The sequence below is a fragment of the Pseudorca crassidens genome, chromosome 7, assembly GCF_039906515.1.
Source record: "Pseudorca crassidens isolate mPseCra1 chromosome 7, mPseCra1.hap1, whole genome shotgun sequence".
Classification (NCBI taxonomy): Eukaryota; Metazoa; Chordata; class Mammalia; order Artiodactyla; family Delphinidae; genus Pseudorca; species Pseudorca crassidens.
The window spans coordinates 60,204,968-60,223,670 of record NC_090302.1 but is presented as its reverse complement, the minus strand read 5'-3'; the positions used below and the strand labels follow the sequence as shown (position 1 = coordinate 60,223,670).

The following is an 18,703-nucleotide window of genomic DNA, read 5'->3' as shown; positions in this document are numbered from 1 at the left end:
CTTACATTACAGTGCATTAGAGTTCACTTATATATGTTATTCCATTCAGTCCTCACAACAACACAGAGGTGTATTCGTTTTCAGTCACTAGTTTACAAAAGATATAGCTAAGGTATAGAGAAGTTATTTGATTTGTCCAGGCTATATATTAAGTTGAACATTTAGTCTTCAGATTCTTCTCATTTGGCTTCAAGTCTTTATTTAAGCTCTTTTCAGTACACTGCATAGCTTTAAATAAATAAGATTTATTAGGGAATGGACACTTGTCATAGCTTCAACAAATTATAAAACTCAGTTTTTATAATCACATATCTAAATGCATGCTAATATTGATACACAAAATATTTTTAAAATTAAGAACAGTTTAAATACTTTTACATCATATGCACTCTTGTTTGGTATCATGAACATTTGAAATACTTTAACCTCTTTTTTTATTTATAAATATGTGATTATGTGTGATATTGGAGAGTTAATGTCAATGCTTTTCTCTAATTATCATCATGAAATATCTAATAACTCTCAGCTTTGTCATTAGGGGCCACTGGAATTACTAATGCTTAAGCATTGATCTTATTGGATCAATATAGGGTGTATTAAGAAATCATTAATCACTGTAACAAAGAGAACCAGAACTCCAATTGCTCAAGCAAGATCAAATTAATTTTTTACCTGTTTAAAAATTTAGGCACAATATAGCAGATCAGCAGGCAGTTCTAATGCAAGGGGCAGTTTAGGAATTTAGGACGATGGTGGCTCTGCCAACTTTAACACTGTCTCCTAAGTCACTCTGGACATAACTACTCTGGAAATCAAAGAGCAGAAGTTCAAAGTAAAAGAGTTCATCTTAAGGAACTGAGATAGAAATTACACATTTTTTAGTTACATTTCATTAACAGGAACTTCCATATATGATTATAGGCTTTCGAGGGGGACTGGAAAATTCTGTTCTTAACTGGGAAGACAGATACAAGTTACTTTTCAAAATAGGTCTTTGGTAGAATCACTCTTCATTAGATGATTTTTTTAAGTTTTAAATTTATGTATTTAGTTAGATCTCTTCCTTTTTTTTGTGGCCATGCCACGCAACTTGTGGGATCTTAGTTCCCCAACCAGGGATCAAACCCAGGCCCTTGACAGTGAAAGCTAGGAGTCCTAACCACTGAGCCACCAGGGAATTCCCCAGATCTCTTCCATTTTTATTGAGATATAATTGACATAACAGCATTTTATAAGTTTAAGGTGTGGAGCGTAATGATTTGACTTTCATGCATCGTGAAATGATTACCACAATAAATTTATTGAACAACCATCATCTGCTATAATGTCATTTAGATACTAAAGAAAGAAAAATAAAAACGTAATTTTTCCTTGTGATGAGAGCTCTTAGGATTTACTTTCTTAGCAACTTTCATACATTAGATGATTTAAAGACCTATTGAGAATAAAAATATATTCCAATCCTAAGTAAAAGTGCACTTAGAAATCTGTATTACTCAGTTCATCTTTGTCATGTCTGTTTACTGTTGATCTTATTCTAAACAGTACTGAAACAATAAGAAAAAAATGTGACAGGCAACATTTGTCAGTCTTTTACCTTGTGCCAAGCTCTGGGCTAGTGCTTGATATACATTTTCTTGTTTATTGCTTACAACAAACGTTTAAACTCAACAGTTTCTGTGAGTCAGGAATTTGGGAGCTGCTTAGCTGGACAATTCAGACTCAAGGTTTCTTGTGAGACTGAAGCCAAGATGTTGCTGAGGTTACACTCATCTGAAGGCTCAGCAAGGGTGCTTCCAAGATGACGTACGCACGTGGCCGCCATGCTGGGGCTGGCTATTATACAAACTCTCAGATTCTTTCTATGTAGCATCTCTTGAGTGTATTCAAGGCATGATACTTGGTTTCCTTCAGTGTGAGCTAGACAAAAAGAAGGACAACTAGGAGGAAGTTATAATTTTTATGCCTGCACCTTGGAAGCAATACAGCCTAAGTTCTACTACTTTTATTCATTAGAAGCAAGCCTACCAACCTGGCCTACATGGAGGGAAACTAGGCTCCACTCTTCAAAGAGAAGAGTGTCAAAATTTTTTTCAAATGAAGACTGTCATATTTTAAAACCACAGTATATCTAAATACGCATAGTATTACTAAAGGGAGTATGGTATGGCTGGAATTACATATTTACTAACGGAGTGGGAGATAACATTTCAGAGATGCAAAACAGTTTGATCTTGAATATTTGGTGAAAGGATTTGAACATGATCCTTTATTTTGATTATGTATGTATTTGTGAGAAATGGAGTGCTATGATAAAAATGGTGCTGTGGAATGATTAGTGTGACCTTGATATGAGGATGAAGTGGAGGGGAGAAACTACAGGAAAGAATAGAAGCTTATTAAAGCTATACAAGTGGTTACTAAACTTTATAAATTTTAGAAATGTACTAATCAAGAGAGTTTCCTAAGATTTATTTTCTCAAAAGATATTTCTGTATTTTTAACTGCAGTCATATTCTATAGATTATTTATAGCAGGGGTTAGCAAACTTGTTCTGTAAAGGGCTAGATAGTAAATATTTTAGGTGTTGTGGCCTACATACAGTCTCTGTCATGTATTCTTTGTTTTTGTTTTGCTTTTTATAATCCCTTAACGGTGTAAAAATCATACTTAAATTGCTGGCAGTACAAAAACAGACAGAAGTCCAATTTTGGACCATGGTCCACAGTTTGCCATCCTCTGATTTATAGTCTTAGTTTTAATTTTGTTTTGTATTAATATCCTGTGTATATTTATTGAGCAGCTTTATAGTCAGAGTACTTTCTAAATGCTAATGAGCATGGTATAACAATATTTAACACTGAAGTGTACTAGGCGCCTTGCAAGGCATTTGACATTATTTCTGTAATTCCCACAATGGCCTAGGATGTAGGAATTCAGAAGAGGAAGCTGAGTCTTAGAAAGATCAAGTAACTTGCCCAGGTAGGGGAACGAGGAATTAAACCTGGGTCTTTAGACAGTGAACACTGTACCAGTAGCATACAAAGAAGAGTAAGATCTGCCACTGGTTTTCCTGGGACCTATTCTCTGTAAGAGGAAACAAATATCAACAGAACCGCTTTAATCAGGAAAAAGGCTAGAAATGCAGTTATAGAGGTCCACATTATATTAAGCAGGGCAGGTGAAATGTAGTCAGCCTAAAATCCAGGGTTCTTACCTAGCCCCAATTCCCAGCTGGATAGACTTGTGGAGTCATTAAAACTCTCTTCTGAGATTTCATTATGTCATCTTTGGTATGTACTCTCTTATTTAAGATGCTCTTTATACAAGTCATCAGCTCTTGGCTTCTTCATGGACTTAGTGAAAGATTAATGGTCTTATGTGGTGGTTTAGCTCCAAAGTTCATGTGACATTCTTCTAAGGAAATAACAGAGACTGAGACAAGCAAATTCAGCCTATACCACATTCTTGAGAGAGAGTAGAAAGTGCCTAGCTTGAGAAGGCTTCATTCCTGGTCCAAAAATCATTACCCAAAATTAATTAATTTGTCCAAAACCAACCCCTTTGGTTGAGTGTCACTTGTTCTTAGAGAAATGGGAGTCACAAGAGAGACAGAAGAAGACATCAAGGCAGAGGAGTATAGTGCCTATTTGTAAAATTGTAAGTCATTTCGCGGCAAGGAATGTGGTAGTGGAACATGAGAAGAGAACAGAGCTGAAGATACTCACTCATATAACCAGTATTTCTCCATTTCAGCTAAAAACTATCAGAAAGCCATTTTTATCAAAATATTTAAATACCTTCCTAAAACCAGGGATAGTTTTAGAAGAGCAATTCCACTTAACTTGGGGTTTGTCATCCGAGTAAAGAGTAATGTTTTTACTCCTCTCTTTCCTTGTGTGTTTATTTCATGTATATGCATACATGATATCAGGTCTGTCATATAGGATATTATGTAAAGCAATCTTTTGAGAACTCTCCAGCGTTTTTCATAAATTCCCCCATCAAAAAGGATTACCATGAGTTGATCACTGATATCTATTCACACTTCACTAATACTTAAAGAACTGAATCATTTTCAAGTTTTCTACTCCTTTATCTAGCAGAATATTACCATTTTATGTGCATGCACATGTCATTATTATCAAAGTAGGCCATGAATTTATACATACTGGTTAGAAACCCCATCATCAATAAACTAAATTCACTGGAGAGATTACTGTTGGCCACATTTCTGACAACTTCCTAACGAGCTGTAAAAGTAATGAACTTAGAGCTGAAAGTTCTTCTATCCAAGGAAAACTCTTGGGTTAAAGGATATTAGAGCTGTTTGCAGTTACCATCTATTAGGAATGGTACAAACCAGTCAACTAGATAGTTTAATAGATAGGCTGTATATTTTAATCCATTTGTTGTTGTTGTTATTTTGGTCTCAGTGTGTGAATACATGGAATTTTATTTTTGATAAAATGAAATTCAAGAGCATCTGAATTCTGGGTCCAGTGGTTAGGACTCGTGCTCTCACTGCCAGGGCCAGGTTTGATCCCTGGTCTGGGAACTAAAAGATCCCACAAGCCATGCTACACAGCCAAAATCAAAGAGCAACTGAATTCTGAAGAAAATGGAAGCAATTTAACAAATTTACAAAGGAAGGGTCTGTGTTTGTTAATGACATTTCTTATATATGCATTTAACATTCATGCAATTATTAGGTCATATGCATTTTAAATCTACAATCTAAGACATTGTTGAGTATAATAACATGATCATGTAGAGCAATATTTTAATTTTAATGTTATGATTATAAATTAAAACTCCAAACTACTTCCTATAGTGAAGCTACACCTTATCTTGATAAGTCTGACATGTAACAGTCTTATTTTGGTGAGGAGGGGGTGAGCCTTGAAATATTTGGTAGATAATAGTGATGCTGGTCTGATGATTTTGGTGAAAAGATAATTGGGCGCTGTCTATTTAATTTAACTACTGAGACAATTGAAGATGACCAACTGTTTTTCTAGGAAATCAGTAGGTGGGTGATGCCATCTGTCTCTTGCCCCATTCCCAATCACCACAGCGAACCCTTGAGACCATGAGATCAGAATGGACTCTATGAACATCTTTAGTCTAATATTTTCAGAATCTTTTCTTCATTCCTTTTTTTTTTTTTTGATCACCCGTGCTGATGTGTGAAAGCTGGCTCTCACCTATGATTTTGTGCTGATTAAACTGAAACTACCCTTAGAGAGAATTGAAACATACATGCTAAGATTGAAAATTCTCCTTCATAGATATTTACAGCTAAAGATTCTGTGTATGAACAGACCTCTACACACCAGCAGTGTGTTTTATATCAATTTCAGATATTTTGTTTTGCATTCATGTTTTTTTTTTTTTTTTTCTAGTAGAACAGGTGTTGGTGGGAAGAGAATTTCCCAATAGGATATGGATGGATTTTTCTAGCTTCCAAAATTAGAATATTGTCAGGATTTTATACAGGATATATGCAATCCACCTTTATTGTATTTATTCAAATGAAGACTATAAAAAATATGTAGATATGACATAACCATTTGTACTATTTCTATAATTTTCCCTTTCTACTCCACTATAATATTAGACATTTTATGCAAACCTGAAAGCATATAATTTTATAATTAAGTCAGGTTTTGTGATAGCTTGAAGGGCCACTTATGAGACCAAGGAATATGTAATGAATTTTCCTTTTTTTAAGATTGTTATGACAGTTGCTGAAATCAGCACTCTCTTTACCATATGTAAGTGCCAACTACCATTCTTATTTCAACTTTTGTTTAAGATTTATCTGCTAGAGGAAATAGTAAAACTTCAGTAGTTTCTGAAGAATATGTTTTAGAACATTTCATCTGTTAGCAAGACACATTGATCTGACCTAATATATCATATAATGGATAGTTTGCAGACACATTCCATGATTTATTCCTATAATATTTACATATCATCAAGCAATTGTTTTAAAATTAAAATTAATTTGAATAAAGTCTTGATACCTATCAAATTCTCCTGAATTGCTGTAATTAAGCTCTCCTAAACCATTTTACCATGAAATTTATTTATATTTACTAGTTTAAGTTATTCTATTGGGCCAGATTAAACAATTGAATTTCCATTTTATTGCATTTACTTGTAGGTATAAACCTATTAGATCTTTATAAATTCTGTCTTGTATACACCTCCTTATTCTTTAAATGTAGTTGTATAAACTACTATAAGTGATTCAGAAGGTTCTGAACCAGACAATTAGGAAAGAAGAAAAAATATCAATATCAGTTGCTTTTGTTAATTTTCTTGTTTAGAGATTTAATTATACTTTTCATTTTTTGTGCTGTAGCAACTGTATTTTTCTCTAAATCTTGCCCTGTTATTCTGGTTGCAATATTATTATCTGTTTTATTTTCTCCCCTCCTGGTCATGACTGTTTACTTTTCATATTAATAGATTTGTAAAAAGTGGAGTAAAGATCCCAGGTACCTGTCACTTAAACAAGAGGATTATTATTACTAAAAAGTTACCTGTTATAATGCTATCATCAAATGAAGATCCATCACAGCTTTTGAAGGCCTTAGAAGCCTGCCAAGGTCTCACAGTTAAGATAGTGATCTGAGATCTTTACATGGATACTTCTAAGCACTGACCCTACTTTCTTTTCTGGAAGGTTGGTTTTACAGTGTCTTCAACACTTGTCTTCCAGACATATATCCCTGGCCAGTCAATCATTGCTTAATCCAAGCATGTGACACAACTGCTCTTCTGATTGTTCACAAGTAAGGAGTGGGCATGAAGTTATGTCGGTCCCAGACTGTCTCATTCTATTGCCACAGGGTTTGGTGGATTTCATGCATGATCATGGAGGATGAGATTGAAATGTGGTCTCACAATTACTGTTCTCTCATTTAGGTCACCCAACTCTCCTCAACCTTAGAGGGCTGAGGAAGAGAGTCGTATCCTAGCTCACTATGGCAAAGGACAGGGTAGACTTCCCTAGACACTTAGACTGGCAGATGTGTTTGCCAGGGCTAAGCATCTGAGCTAAGCTTGCAAACTTTGGAGGCTTTCCTACTTTCAGGTATGAAAATATCTTATTAAAATTTGATATTTTACAGTGATCTTTTTGTATTAATATAGCTTGATATTCCAAATGAGGAGCTAGAACATGAAATAATTTCTCGAATTTTATACTCAGTAATTACTCTTGTTTATGTTCATTGGTTGATTTTGACATATTATAGAGACCCCCTCAAGTTTAAAGTAAAGCTGCATTTATAAATATCTTTTGAATATCATGATTGTCACGACTGTTGAATTAATATAACTAGCTTAGCAAAAAATATATCCTTTTGAGAAAATATAGACTGAAAATAAAAATAATCAAACTAAGAATTCATCCAATAACTTGATTAACTCTCTCCCAGTAGTTTTTTACTATTTGGAAAAAAGCATGAAAGTTTGAGCTTTCTCTCAAAAAGTTAAAAGCTGCACAGGTACCTATATTACACAGTTTCTTACGGAATATGCTGGTGCTTTGAACCTCAAAATTGACTCTTTAGAAATCTTTAACTAGCCTCCCCTCAGAACCCCTGGTTGAGAACCCCCAGCTCCACTTGTTAAAATTACTTAAAATTAAAAAAAAATACTCAAATGAGTAAACTTTTAAAATAAATTATGATTTAACTATTCCTTTCTGTGTGCTTAAATTTTCATTTGATCCTTTTAACTCTGCTATTGAAAATGTCAAGGTTGTCTTTCTTAACAAACTGGCTTTCAGTATATTTTTCTGATGATGATGATGATATATGTTTATGTATGTGTATATCTATATCTATATGAGTAAATGTATTTATAGATAGGTAGGTAGATAGAATTATTTTGGCTTCAGTTTTGTGTTTACTTTTGTTTTTCTGTTATTAAAATTTTGAAATGTATCTTTATGTCTATGATCATGCATTGGTGCTGCTGGATTGAAAGTTTTTAGGTTGATGTGGACTTAGGCTGCAAATTTAGTTTTAGACAGGTTTTCATAGTAGTTTCTAAGGATTGAATAATTGATCTGCTGTGAGGAAGTGGGCCATTAATATAGTCAAAGAAGCACACCAATTCCAATAGATCTGATGGCTACATAGAGATATAATAAATGTCTAGAAGCCTGCTCCTCAGGCTCTAAGGCAATAAATTTACACTTTTGAACAAAAGAGAGGCCTTGGTATTCCTCCCACATTAGTTCACTGGAGGCCTTAGAAAATTCAGTTTCAATAAAATGAGATGAGTTTAAGGTAGACTGGAAACTGTCAGAGGTAGACTAAATAAGGTTGGAAAAAATGATTTATTCGATCTAACAAATAAGGCATTTCATTTATTTGGTTTAGTTTATTTACTCTATGTAAATTCAGGGAAGGGAACAGCTATATTCTTGTCAGGGGTAACATTATTTATAACTTCTATGTTCCTGTACCCTGTAGTTGATAAAAAGATATTTTAGTGTGACTTTTACCACAAGATGCTTTCCAAAAATCTTCAGGTACCGGAGAAAATACTTTACATTGCTTTATGGATCTGCTCTTTCCTCATCTTAAAAGTTAAAATTTTAATCTGATGCCCAGTAGATATGAAAACGTATCTTCAAGTATGTTCATGTCATGATCACAAAGTAACTTTGCCATATAAAATATTCCCTAGGAGTTGTGATAGTATTCCCTTAAGAATCCCAGGAAACTCACTGGAGAAATATAACAGTTATAAATAATTTTAATCAATTTTGCAACCTCAAGATATTTTTATACATCTCCATACAATTATTTATTTCCTGGATTTGTCTATCAGTCAATCTGAAGATACCTATGTGGTATTTAAGTATTTATTGTTTTACAAAACAATAGCTGGCCGATGATCTACTCCTTAGGGACAGAGATATACCTTTTAAATTTTACACCTTTTAAAAATTTATTTTCTCTTCCAAATCACAGTCATTTTATATTTCTGATTTTAGACTTAGTGAATATTTTTAAAATCTCACTTTAGTTGGATTTCTTATTTTTATTTTAACATCTTTATTGGAGCATAATTGCTTTACAATGTTGTGTTACTTTCTGCTGTGTAACAAAGTGAATCAGCTATATGTATCCATATATCCCCATATCCCCTCCCTCTTGCATCTCCCTCCCACCCTCCCTATCCCACCCCTCTAGGTGATCACAAAGCACTGAGCTGATCTCCCTGTGCTATGCGGCTGCTTCCCACTAGCTATCTATTTTACATTTGGTAGTGTATATATGTCAATGCTACTCTCTCACTTCGTCCCAGGGTAGTTCATTCCAATGCCATCTCTCTGAAATATGCTCAAGTTCTACATTTAAACTTTATATCTAGGGTAAATAGGTAAATCAGAAAATATGATTATTAGATATAATTATATTCAAGTGAGAGTTTGATCCAAAGTCAGGGTTCTAAAATAATTGACATAATATGACTCATACTTGCATATGCCCTTATCAAGGTAAAGCATATGAAATTTTTATCTGTAAATTAATCTGATTATCCTTCTGTGGGTGTACAAAAATATCAACATAAAAAATTATACAAGACCAGTGTTTCTCGATCTTTTTTTCATTATCACTCACCTGAGGGATCTTTTTTTTAATCTTTCCAATACCCATGAAATTTTAATACCACAGGTATACTGTTATAGCACAGATTTATACTAAGTATCTGTTTATATAGTGTGATCCTTTGGAAGACCACAGACCATCTTCATATCTAAGATTTTTTTTTTTTTGCCCTCAAAAACCAATTTAATCCCTGTGAGGATGATATTCTCCCCATTGAGAATGCATGTCGTTAACTATCTCTCAAGAGATTTCTTTTTCCAATTAATGTCTGCTTGATAGATTTACCCATTTAGAGATCATCTCAGATAAATTACTGCAGGCAAAATAGAACCTAACCCCAGTCCTTGAGAAATTTATTATTTCCAGACATGATACTGCTACGTTAAATAAAATAAAGTAGCATAGCTGCAAGTACAAAGTAAGATGGTTTAGACAGAACTGAATAAATGGAGAACAAATAAGGTTACTTTTAGATAGAAAGTTAAAGCTTCCTGAAATCTTAAAATGTGGAATTGGATTTCAAAACATATGATAGCTGAAAAATTTGGGTAATAGGAGCCCTCAGACTATGGAGGAGTGGCAAATGCAATATGATAAAAATTAAGTAATATATACCATGAAGCACATTGTCAGGAGTATAAGAGCTATGGGAAGAGAAATTAGAATGTAGGTAAGATACCTGATTGATGGTTAATCTTAAATATTAAGTAGAGTATTTTATACTTAATATCTAAATTAAATATCTAGTCCTGCAAAAATGGGCAATACTAAGTTTTGTTTGGTATTGACCAGATTGGAAATTACTTTTGGGGAAAGTAATTATAGCTGTAGTGAATAGACTTTGGATATGCATGAGTGTGCATGTGGAGTAAAGACAGGAGTTGGAGAAAAGAGAATCCAAAGAAATAAATCATCATAGAAATAGCTTTTAGCCCCTAATTAAATTATCATATCATTGCTTATGAGAGGCCAGGTGTATAAAATTCTTAAATATAATATTAGTAAAAACTAAGAAGGAAATGGGAAAAAAACACGTTTGCATTTTAAAATTATTTTAATAAGCATATGTTTAAAGTTAAGTTGACTTAGAAATTCAATTGAAATTTTAGTTCACAGAAATTTTGACTAATCTTTTCTAACTTGCTAAATTTTCATCACTATTCCATTTGATGTTTCTTAGTCTGCCTGGAGTGATACAAATTCAAAGGCTGATTTTTACAGATTTATTTCATTTTTTACTTTGATCCCTCATGAATGCATTTTGAAGTAACTTTATTACTTATGGTATTAGCATTGGCTTATCTGTTATTAATTTGCAAAAACAAGGAGTTACAGTAGTAAAAAGGAAAATAAGCTAATTGAATATATGAGGAATTGTTTCTTGTCAAATTTAAAATATCCATCATATTGACTAGAGAATACAATATAATAATAACCATGTTAAAAAATTAGCATTCATTAAAAACTTTCTCTGTTCTAAGTATTTAATATGTATTATTTCACTTAGTTCTTACAATTGTCCTATGAATGGGAAGTATTCTTATCCTTCCTTTAGATGAGAAGACTAAATGTCAGAGATTAATTGACCTTCCCAAGAACACAGCTAGTACATAAATGGAGGAGACAAGAATTGAGCCCATTCCTTCTGGCTTCTGTGAGCATATACTTAATCACTGTATCAGAGTTCTGCTTTATAAAATAGGAAATAACTGAGTTTTTCCTCTAGAATATAATATTTGAGGGAATGATAGTTTTAAAATACAAATCTGATGTCACTTTCCTACTTGTAATGATTTAGGGACACCCACTGTTAACAGGATGATTCTAAACTCCTTAAAATGGCACACAAGCCATTGTGTTCTAATCCTACCTATTTTTTTTAACCATGCATCTTCCTGCTCAAATACTCCCTCTCCTCCCATCACTTATAGGTTTCACCCTAGTAACACTGAACTATTTTCAGTTCCTTGAACATTCCATGCTCTTTCTTATATTCTCACTGCCTAGAATATCTTTCTCCCACATACTGTCTGTCTAAATATTCTTAATCAGTCTTCAAAACTAGTTCAGATGTGACTCCTCTAAAATCTTACCTGAACTAGTCCCACACAGGCATAGTTAATCTTTTCTTCTTATTCCCCATGTATCACTTTCTAATGAATTATACCACCACTGGATATTGGTACCCTGTGTATCTTCATGAATCATTTTAAAGATGGTTTCATGTAATTCTTTCTTTGTATCCTCAGCATCTACAGTACTGCTTGAGCACATTGTAGGAAGTTAATAATGTTTTTGCACTGATTAATGATTTTGAAAATGTTTATGATTCTTTTAAAAAATACCTTTCAATTTTACTCTCTTAGTTTTGCTTAAGATCACTATTACGTTTTCTCTGAACAACAACATATAAGTTTTCAAAGCATTTGATATAAAGGTGTTCAATAGTGGAAATTTTTAAATGGGAAAAAAAGTATCTAAACGTTTCCCACATTAAATCCAGTTTTATCAATTGTCTCATATTTACATGTCCTTCTCTAATTTACAAATAGCAGAATCTTTCAATTTCTTACTGTACCGGTCTTGATGAGTATATTTGATTTGGTGATGTCACATTCCTTAACAACCATTCTCTGTTTTAAATAAAGGCATCATTTCTGTGGGAGGGAACCACTAGGGGTCCTTCACTAGAGAACATGTTCTGAGGGAAGCCCTGCAGAAAAGAAGTCCTCTGACATTTATTGAGCACTCTCCTTGAGCCACACACAACGTTAGGGGATTTCCATGTGGGAGCTCATATAGCGCTGTGTGTAAGAGAACAACTTTGGGCTTAGATAGCCTAAGTTCCAGTTTCATTATTTCCTAGCAGTGTGATCTTAGTCAAGTTACCTATTCCCCTATGCCTCAGTTTTCTCATCTCTAAAAACAAGGATGATAATAGTATCCTCCTCACAGAATTGTTGTGGGAATTATATGATAGCTCTTTGACAGGGTCTTCCATAATAAAGACACAATATGCATTAGTGGCTGCCATTGTTATCATCATCATCATCATCATCATAGTTATTGCTAATAAAGATTACTTTTTCTGATTCAACAGAAATTGGTTGGAAGCAGGCTTTTACATTGGACTATTAACTGTGTCAAGATGAAAATGTTTTTCATTGGTTTCCATCCATAGTTTCAGGCTCAATATCAGGCACATAGTAGGTGCTTGTAAAAACCATCCTCACTTCTGATACCAACTGCAAGTTTAGGGTGCCTAAGATCATCTTCATGCTCAATAAGTCAGTAGAAGAATTGGTAGAACTCACTGAAAGCTGTAAAGCTTGTGGTTATGGTTTATTACAGCAGAAAGTCATGGGTTAAAATCAGCCAAGAGCAGAAGCACATGGGGCAGAGTCCAGGGGAGTTCCAAATGTGAAGCTTCCAGTTGTTTTCTCCCATTGGAGTTGTGGACAGTGCTAAATAACTCCTCCTGGCAATGATGTGCAACTAGATGCATGGAGTATTGCCAACCAGGGAAGCTCACCTGAGACTTTGGTGTTCAAGGTTTCTATTGGGGCCTGGTCACATAGATGTGGTTTATTGCCTGGAGTCTCCAGCCCCTTCAGAAGTTGAACTGCTATTGTATGGCCCAAAGTCCCCACCACGAGTCACTTTGTTAGCATAGACCATCCAGTGTTGTCCAAAGCCACCAAATAAATAAAGGCATTCTTCATGCAGAATGCTTGAAGGCTTAGAGATTACCTCCCAAGAGCCGAGGGCAAAGACCAGATCTTTCTTCGGGATGAGATTACTACTTTACTACATAGTGTTAAAAGATAATTTTGAATTAATGGAGTAGACTTTGCATCCACGTAACAGAAACAGAGAGAATCAGATCTTCCCAAGGCTTAACACTGACTTAGGACCTATCTTGATTTTAAGAGAGATTATAACATGACATAGAGCAGAGTGGTGAATCTAAGAATTCCTATTTGTAAGTTGTACTTACAATGCTGTAATAAATAAAGGACTTTTGCAGTAAAGAACTGAGATAGAAAATGTTATCACATCTCAGTAGTTTATTTTTGCCACCCCTGGCATGTGATTTTTTTTTTAATATTCAGGGAAAATGTATATTAGAACCATAATGAGATCCCATGTGTTTGGTTTTAGTAATAAACATTTGGCTGGTACATCTAAATATAAGAAATAAAGAACACAAATCATGCCTGGGGCCCACTCTTCCTTATCTTCTCAGGAGACAAGAAGAAAAGTGAGCAGACAGAATTGGAATTATGAATTGTGATTAACTCTACCCTAATTTTCCCAACTGAACGCAAAGAACGATCTGTAAGCTATTCCTGAAAGCTATAGCCAACATTTCAGGAAAGTTGGGTTTTAGGAACCTCTGTTTTTACCTATTGACCGAGTTTCCCTCAAAACAGCATCAGAGAGAAGTTAGGAACTATAATCCTTAATTTTCTTGCTGAATAAGATGCTCATTTCTTTCATGAACCCCCAATACTTATTTTCAGCTACTGTAATGTGCACAAATGTATCTTGGTTAATATATTCTATATGTTGCTAGGCAAGCAGAGGGAGGCCAGGAAATAACTATTTTGACTTGAGAGATGGTAGTACAATGTAAAATGTGTTCTAGTTCAGTGAATATTTACATTTTTGCTTGCTGCTAATGAGTACACATAGTTTCAAAATTGTGCCAGTTATGATTAATCCACCCACTACTGTTTTCTTTTTTTTTTCCCCTTGTTCCCTCCCCAATAACAAAAGGACTGAGGTCAGAATTATAATGGGTTGACAACAGCAAAAACAACAATAAAAACAGTAACAAGTACAGAGCTTCCATGACCTACTTATTTGCTATGACATTTATATATTGTTAGACTGGCAAAACAAGCTTGAGACAGATGTACTGCTACCATGCCCATTATATAGATAAGAAATCTATGAAGAGAGTAATAATCACTTTGACTTAAGTCATATGGGTGCAAATGCATGGCAGTTCTTGTCAATATTATATTTTTTTCCATTTGCTTTTTTTATTTTTTAATAAATTCATTTATTTATTTATTTTTGTCTGTGTTGGGTCTTCGTTTCTGTGCGAGGGCTTCTCTAGTTGCGGCAAGCGGGGGCCGCTCTTCATCGCAGTGCACGGGACTCTCACTGTCGCGGCCTCTCCTTGCTGAGCATAGGCTCCAGACGCGCAGGCTCAGTAGTTGTGGCTCACGGGCCCAGTTGCTCCGTGGCATATGGGATCCTCCCAGACCAGGGCTCGAACCCGTGTCCCCTGAATCGGCAGGCAGACTCTCAACCACTGCGCCACCAGGGCAGCCCTCCATTTGCTTTTATGCCCTTGGTATAGGAAGGTAGCAAACTATTATTTCTGTAAGGGAGGGGCATTTTCTGGACTATGGTTACCTAATACTGGTGTTGGGGCAAGTGGTATACATTTTTAAGATACTTTCAAGGTAACTCCAGAGTGTCCTGTGGTTTCTCCAGGTACAAAGCCAGATGTGTGAGCTGCAAGTGTCAGATTGTTTGGCTGAATGTATCAAGAGCAGGATTCCAGGGCCTCAAGTATGGGGGAGGTGCCTGCAGTGATAGCTATGTAATTTTGTTCTCAGCTGCCTTCAGTCTATGCCTGCCTCCCCACTGGGCCAATTTATACTGCAGTGTAGAGTAATGAACAGTTACAGTGTCTCTGGGGAAAATCAGCAAGTTTTATTCAGTATTGAATTACAGACAATTGTTATGTATACTTCCCCATTAGGTTGAGCAGACATAAATGAAATCCGCAGATATTTCCCAAATCTCATTAAGACATCACTTTACCCTTATTTCCACCAAATCTTTTACTACGTGGCTAAGAGATAACCAGATACATTGATTTTAGTTTCACTGTTTTTGTAATACTTTTCCTGGAATCTGGCAGGGGAATTAGTAGGATTAAAGTTCTTTTTGAAAGAATTGGCAGCAGAATAGAACTAGGGGGAAAAAAACAGAGGATGATTAATAATTTAGAAAATTAGATCCTAAATAATCAACATGTTTTACAACCCTCCGTAGCAGTTTGATTCCAAGAGATCTTAAAGAATTGCATGGTCTATTGCCCAGTCAGCTTTCTCAACCTTCCTCGGCATCCTCCCTGCTCAAAGCACAGCTCATTCCTCCACCTTCCCTGTGATCATAAGTTTTCAGAGAAATGAAAATAACATTGCTATTTCTGAGATAAAGTTCAGAGCCTCCTGCTTTCCTCATTAGATCACATTCATTTTACTTAACACTATTGTTTGTAAGTAAATAATTTACCTTACGTTACTTAGAGTAAAATGGGAGGACGGTATATGATTGGAAGGTTTTTCATTGACACGGTACCGTCAGGCTCAGGAGGGATTGGGATCAGAAGTTAGAAAGTTCTGGAGGGTCAAGGAAATTATTTATTCCTCTCTCTTTCTCTTCCTCTCTTCGTCTTCATCTCCCTTTGCCTCTCTGGACCACGATGTTTCTAGGGCCTGCTACTCAATACACAGCTAGTTCATTGATTTCTTCTGAGTATTGCACAGTTTTTACTGTTTTGTTTGCCTTTTTCATCTGCATTTTCGATTATTTCACTTAAATCAATTCTAGAAAGAACTAGGATCTCTCTACCCAAATGTAAGTCCGTGGGAAGGATAGTTTGTTAAGCCACCTTGGGTCAGCTCATGTATATGCCAATCACAGATTTGGCCTTGAGAGGCTGACTGTAGTATATGGGATGACAGAGCAACAATTAGTGATCAGTTGTGTATACATTTACCACTCAAAGCAGGAATATCTTTGAGGTCAGTAATCACATCTTATTTTTCATTGTTTCACTTGAAACCTGACACAGTGCCTTCTTCTGAGGAAGTGACACTTCAACTGAGTGCTCTTAAATGATGATAGTATTTTGGAAAAATGGAGGACGTGATCATTGTCCTTAGAAACCATGCAAAGTTAGAGGTTCCCAAACAGACATTTCTCAGCATTTCCCAGGCAGTAGCACATATGTGTATTGATGAAGTGCAGACAGCAGCACCCAGTCACCCAGTGTCACTGACAGCTGATCAGTGGCGCATAAGTGGATTCAATAAATGCATAGTAGTATTCACTAATACCATGTTCTATCAGCACCACAAAAAAAAAGTATGTGTTTGGAATAATCTTCTTAATACCTAAAATGTTCTATGTCACTCATGTTTTTAATTTAATTTTTTGAACAATCTGTATTGTCAGTCTTTTTATGTTTAACTAACATTAAGTCAATCAAACTTTTTATTTATGTTAAATCATTATATATTGATTTTTTAAAAAGCTAAATAAAATTGTTCCTTAGGTGTCACAAAAGGCTATTTTGATAAAGGTTAGTTATCACTTGATACTGTGATATTTTTAGGTTGTGTTTTACTTATTCAGGGAACAGTTGGACAGGCTCTCTGGGTTTGGAAATGTGTGTCATGAGGGTTCATGGTGCTCATTCTGTTGTCTGCAGTCTCATTTGATTCATGTGACAATTTGATGAGGGAAGTTATGCTCAGAGGTGTTAGATGACTTTGACAAGATTTTACAGTTACTAGGTAATAGTATTAGTCTTTTGTATACTCTTAACTAAGGAGAAAAAAATTATTCGTTTGTTGTCCAATTATTCAGGGTAGACGGTTGAGTCAGTTATTGAAAACTTAAATTGTAACTAATGAACTAAACCTGGCTTTCAAATTTTCAGTAGATGCTATGTTGAAAGAAATGAAAATTGTACGTAAGACGGATTAACAGACGAACATCTATTGAAGGGTATACTCTAGCCAGATGGAATTATCAGATTTTTACTCATAATAAATGCTCTGGAAACAGTGAAGAAAATAAATTAAAATTCCATGATTGGAATATTAATGAAAAAAGGGATTGTGGTAAAGAGTGAATTAACTAGGAAATATGGCCAATAAAAATTTTTCCTATTTTGTATGGTTTATTAAATAGGTCAGAGTTTGTAGCTCAATTAATCAAACTCCTGGAAACAGCTTATTCAACCTTTAGCTATGTCACCATCAAGGCCTACCTCTTTTGCCAAAACAAATGTATATGAAAAACCTGCATCTCTTTAACTACATGTTTTATATCTTCAAAACTTTTTAGTTTTGTATTATAGCTATGAAAAAAAATGAACATGAAAACATACTACTAATCAGGAAAGAAATTGATGATGTAAATAATAAAAATAGTATGTCTAAATAAGTACAGTTTAACATCTGCCTAAATTCTTAATCCCAGAGAATTCTGTAAAATCATCAGTTCATGAACTACTTAGTAAGATAAAGCATTAGTAGGAAGGGCTGCTGAAAGCAACAATATTGATTAAGCTCTCTTTATAAATCTCAACCTGTGCTGGTGCTTAAAAAACACAGACATAAACAAAAGGAACTTATGAAACTGACTTAACCGTTTCTCTTTCCCTTTTGCATTTTCTTTGACATCAAAGGGAAACCAGTGTAATGAAAACAAATCAGAACCCGGAAGAAAATGGACCTAATTTGTTAACCTCATTATGACATAGATCATAAGAAATATATGCACATACACAGCTTCTGTTCTCTGTGTTTCTGGCTAAAAAAAAAAAAATTATTTCTTCCTTTCACACATTTTACTAGTGATCATATCCATTCTCTGTAATGCTTCATCATGGGGATTTTATATCAAAGATCTTCAAACTTAAATGTTTTGTAATTAGTATATTAGGCATAAAGATAGAACAGTAGATTTCCAAGGATGATGTATGTCATATTGTAAACTGCAAACCCTGTTGGTAAGGCTAAGGGGTGAGAACATTGATACAGCTGGTATGTGACTTACAGTGGAAGACCCAAACTCCTAAAGCTCCCAAACTGTTTGCTCTGCTACTTCAAGGACTCAGAATCCAGCAGACCTCACTGTGAAGGATCACTGTATTATACACCAGGTCCTTCCGATTCTTCTGCTAAAGGCCTCAGGAAACTGCTCCATTCTTTCTATTCCAGGAAATGTCCATACTTCCCAAACAA

General features: G+C 34.8%; 1 protein-coding gene across 29 annotated transcripts in view; it reads left to right on the top strand.

Annotated features, from left to right (window-relative positions):
- PTPRD (protein tyrosine phosphatase receptor type D) overlaps positions 1 to 18,703 on the top strand; it is a 2,145,367-nt gene that overhangs the window by 194,371 nt on the left and 1,932,293 nt on the right. The window lies entirely within an intron of this gene.